We start from the raw sequence: 4,914 nt of genomic DNA, 5'->3' as shown, positions 1-4,914 counted from the left end.
CTGTGGGTTCCTTTGAGATTTTCCTATGGAGTTTTATAATGAGGTTTTCTCAATTAATGAGTAAAATAAAGCCTGTGGTAAACATAACTTGACGATACTTTTACGTTTTGTTCTACAATGTAAACTGCACACACTCACAGCCCAAACGTTCTTATCTAGTTACTTTTCAAAAATGAACATAACTGCTTCAAAATTTGTGTTTTGGGTATGGATGCGTGTAATTTAACGTAAAAGTATCGTCAAGTTATGTTTACCACGTGTTTCAATTATTTTACTCAATTGAAAAACCCCATAGGAAAATCTCGAAGGAACCCGCGGCGAATTACGCTTCCGGTTTCTGACATCATAGTTCCCAGTCGCTAATGAGACATCTACATATACAAATCTATGGTAGAAACATCGATTTTTTTATGCGTAATCTATGCAGATTTGTTCTAAAATCGGAAGATTAGTTGTTGTATGCATTGATTAATATATATTATTTTTAATGTAGGAAAACCGCAAAGATGATAGCAAACCCCAGAACCTCTGTGTTTTAACCAGGATAGTCAAATATTTAATAGTTTATATATTGAGATTGTTGGATCTGTGCGCATCAAAATGACTCCTCCTTCAGTCACACACACACACACACACACACACACAGTCAGTGACCTCCGCGTGCGTCTCTCGCGCTGTGATAGTCAGTCTCACGCTCGGCGCGTGTAGAGAAACAGCAGCGCCGCGCGCTTCCTCGAGGAGTGATGTGATTGACCTGCTCTTCTTCTAGGAGGAACCGACGCTTCGAGACAGTAGGAGAACCGAACCGGACCGACCCGAACACTTCCACTGCGCGTGCGACACGCGCCGGACGCGGAGCGATGGATTCCTCAGCTCTGCGCTCGCGGGAAAACACAGGTGCGTCTCTGTCACCTGCACAGCATTCCTGACATACAGAGGTGCGCGATTTCAGTCTCATGTCTGAATGAATTGCTTTAATTGTTTGTTTTATAGTGGAACGAGCGTTATTAAAAGTAGTGTGGTGGAACATACAGCGATGCATCGTAATTCTCGGTTATAATGGAACTGAAATACAATGGCATTTGCCTGGTACTTCAGTGTGCGTAAAGAAATACCATGGTACTATCAGTAGTATCCGAAAACCATTGTAAATCTTGCTGAGGTCATGATTGCTTTGTATTCATTCTTGGAAGAAAGTTAATTATTATACACAGCTGAGGTCATAAAGTCACATCCACCATGCAGAATCCACAAAACGTTAACAATCATAAAAGGATAATAAAAACTGCATTTTGCATGTTATTTAACACATCAACCCTCTACGGACACCTTGGCAATTGAATCGCCATTGGCTAGTATATTTTTGTGTTTACTCGCCAGACTGAAATACTATACTATACTATACTATATATATATATATATATATATATATACTATTTTACTGAATTATTTCCAAATGTATGCACCATGGTTTTTGCATGGCACTCCAATATATGTAAGGAAATACCATTGTATAATATAATAAACATGGTGGTGCCACGGTACAGTATCCAAAAAACACTGTAATGTTTTATCTATTTCTTTTTTGCTGAGGTCATGGTTGTTTAGTGTTAATACAAGAAAGTAGTGTAGTAGTACTATGGTACAGTGATGGTAATACCATGGTACTTTGATACGATTCCCTTGGTATTTGCGTGGTAATTTAATCTATGTAAGGAAATACCATGGTATCTAAAAATCATTGTAATTTTTGCTGAGGTCATGATTGTTTTGTATTAATACTTACAGGAAAGCAGTACTATAATGGCACAGTGATGGCAGTAATTCCATTGGTATATTTGGGATATATATGTAAAGAAATACAGCGTTACTGCCAATAAAACATGGTATAGTGCTAATCGCTTTCTTATTGAGTTAATGTTTTTTTTCTATTAATACTTACAACAGTGTAGCAGTACAGTGGTGGTTATACCATGGTACTTTTTGATTTCTATATTTACATATGGTATTTGCATGGTGGTCTAAGGTGCTTAAAATAATACATGTCCAATAAAACATGATATTACTATGGTACCATGTCCAAAACAGCCACGGTCAATTATTGTTGTATCATGATTGCTTTATATCAAAAGTACTTTGGCAGTACCGTGGTACAGTGATGGTGTCAGTTATTGATGGTATTACTATGGTATTTTGATATATATGATAGTATTGAATGATTGTTATATTTACGTGCCATTGCACTCCAAAGTAATACCATGGTAGAGCTGCTCTAAAAAACAGGGTATCACTTTTTTCTGATATTGAAGACTGTTGATTATTAAAAATAATACTGATAATAACATTACTTGCATATTAATTGCAGTACAACTTTTAATTTTTTTTCTCTGTTGTGTTTCTTTACAGTATAAGTAAGCATGTTTGGGAGCAAACGATGACTTCCTTGCCTAAATGAGGATTTTCTCCTTATGGGAATTCTCATGGATTCTGTACAGTATCAATTGATTAGCAGCAAATACTTTTTGTTTTGTTTGCCTTTGGTAGTTGCACTTAAAGGATTGCTTATATGCCAGTTCAACAAACCCATATAAGTGAAGTAAAGCGCTTCATAAAGTAGGATTTGCATGCTTGAAACTTGTGCAGATGATTTGATATCCTGAGATATTGAACCTTCAGTCTGGTATTGAGCGTTGTGGTTTCAAGTGCACGTGCAAGTTATTTTTAGATGGGTTTTTTTGTTGCTTAATTCTCTTTATTAATGTCTCTGGAATTCATCAGCATGTAATTGAAACCTGGATTGTTGTGGCGCTTTGTCTCGGGCTGCTATTTAAGGTCTAACTGGAAAGCATGCACGAGCAGACGTGTCAATCCCTCACGCATCTGATAGTTTACTCAGAGCCATTCATCACACAGGTAGAGGCGATACGCACTGCATCAATCCTCATTTGCGGGTGCATTCGGTTTAGCCCGGTCTCATTGTTGAAGTCCGACCCGATTAGACGGGCCGAGATGTGATGGGAGCTGTGAAGTTTAACCGTTAGTGGCAAGAGTGTTGAGAGAACAGGAATGGATATATCGGACAGCCTATTCAATACTCTTCTTCAGGGACCCTGAGAGTCCTCTCCTGGCCTGTAACCCGCTATCATCTTATATTGAGCTGTTTAAGAAAGGCTGAGTTTGGTTCGGGGCGTTTTGCCACAGGCCAACTGATTCACCTTTAATTAAAAGAACGAGGTGCTGTTTATTTTTGGATTCCCTCCGGCTCGTCTCGGGAAGCCTGGCGGCTCGTGCAATTTTACCGAAGCAGGTTTTCAATTAAGTGCAAATGTTTTAGATTGCCTGGGTCCCGAGATCAGGTGGCTGTATTGCCACTGTAATGGGTAGTAAATGTAAAGATTCCTGACTGTGCCACGTGCGACGCATTTGTAAGTATTGGACTTGATCTGTCTCCAGGGGAAGCGTTAAACCGAGACGCACGTCCCAGCGGTACGAGACGTCCACGAGTTGACTAAATGCTTAATGCACGGAGCTGTCATGAATGCCGTAGGAATGCATCAGATGTCCAATGCTTTGGCAGAAGAAACCAAACATGGCTGCGCTTCAAAGTCATGGCTTATCATCATACACAGCTGCTGATTTGACTAAACAAGACTATTGAGAACCCTGTTTTTAGGGTTGTGGTTTACGGCATTGGTTATATCAAACCATCACTTGCATTAGATTAAAATTTGGCCGGATTATTGCTTAAACAACATGGATTTCTGAACCAAGAATGTGGTCGTGTTGGCCAAGCGACAGACCGAACCGAGTAAACTTTACTCATTATTTTTATACTTTACAGAGTGCTGAATGATTTACAGTTTTGTAGGCAATCAAACGGCATTTCTCCTGTTTTGTTTACTTGGAGAGAATGAAAGAGTGCCAGAATTGACATCAGGGGAAAATGAATCGCATTTACTTTATTAGATTAAAAGTTTAGAGATTAGAAGCGCTAATTACCTAATTACAGAATGAAATTTGCTGCGTTTAAAAGAACACGTGGCGCTGAATTGAAAACGGCAACAAATGTATTCCTCTGTAAGACATGATTAGAGAGCAAAATGCATTAATAATGCCAGCCTGAATATAAAGATGCAAAGCTCTGCGTCCTTGATAAGATCAAATAATAATCCTTGTGAGTTCGTGTTCTGCTCTTTTGGATTCATTCAAAAGGAGGCGTTTTTAGTTATTTGTTTGATTTCTCCATAATCGCCTCTCATTTTATCTTCCATTCTGTTAGAGACAACTCAAGACTGATAATATTTGATGGGATGGTGTTAGTTGAATTAAAAGAGGAAAATTGCTAGCTGAGGGAATGGCACATTGTTAAGCATGTAAATGTATTCTGCTCTTTTTGGGAGAGAAAATATAGACATCTTTCCCCTCAGGAGGTCTACGAGCGATCGTGGTAACACGTGCAGCTTTAATGCGTGCCAGATTCAATCTGCAGGCCTTAATGTCTGCTGATAATTAATATTCTCCTGCTGGAGTTAGGATGTACAGTTGTTATAGGAGCAGATTGTGTTTTGGAGGGTGTTGGGGAGTTCGCAGTACAGATGTCTGCGGTTTTGGCAGAAATCTTGCCAGCCGCTTGTATTATTTCCACTGTTTTAGCTTGTATCTGCTTAGGAAATTATTGGTATAAGTTTCACTCTTGGGTGAAGCTCACTTTGAAAGGTTGTATTTCAGTTCGAAATCAAAAGAAAAAATAGGAAATTATATTTTGCATGAAGAAAATGCATAAAATAAATACTAATAATAAGTGTTTCTGTGGGTCTTAAAAAGTATTAATTCGCACTCCCACAAATTAAGGCCCTAAAAAGGTCTTAAATCAGAGCAGAAAGGTTTGAATTCATAAAATCGTGGCATTAAATG

The 4,914-nt window shown here is 38.6% G+C and overlaps 1 protein-coding gene across 3 annotated transcripts in view; it reads left to right on the top strand.

Annotated features, from left to right (window-relative positions):
- The first annotated feature begins 324 nt into the window (after positions 1 to 324).
- LOC107686529 (heparan sulfate glucosamine 3-O-sulfotransferase 1-like) overlaps positions 325 to 4,914 on the top strand; it is a 74,938-nt gene continuing 70,348 nt past the window's right edge. Inside the window, exons 1-2 of one of the 3 annotated variants that reach the window (XM_016483564.1) lie at positions 325 to 390; positions 770 to 897. The gene's annotated coding sequence lies outside the window, so the exon portion shown is untranslated. The other 2 variants (XM_016483563.1, XM_016483566.1) reach the window with 2 other exon arrangements.

Source organism: Sinocyclocheilus anshuiensis, unplaced genomic scaffold, assembly GCF_001515605.1.
Source record: "Sinocyclocheilus anshuiensis isolate Anshui unplaced genomic scaffold, SAMN03320099.WGS_v1.1 scaffold1459, whole genome shotgun sequence".
NCBI lineage: Eukaryota > Metazoa > Chordata > Actinopteri > Cypriniformes > Cyprinidae > Sinocyclocheilus > Sinocyclocheilus anshuiensis.
The sequence above is the reverse complement of the archived record's forward strand: the minus strand, read 5'-3'. Positions and strand labels throughout refer to the sequence as shown.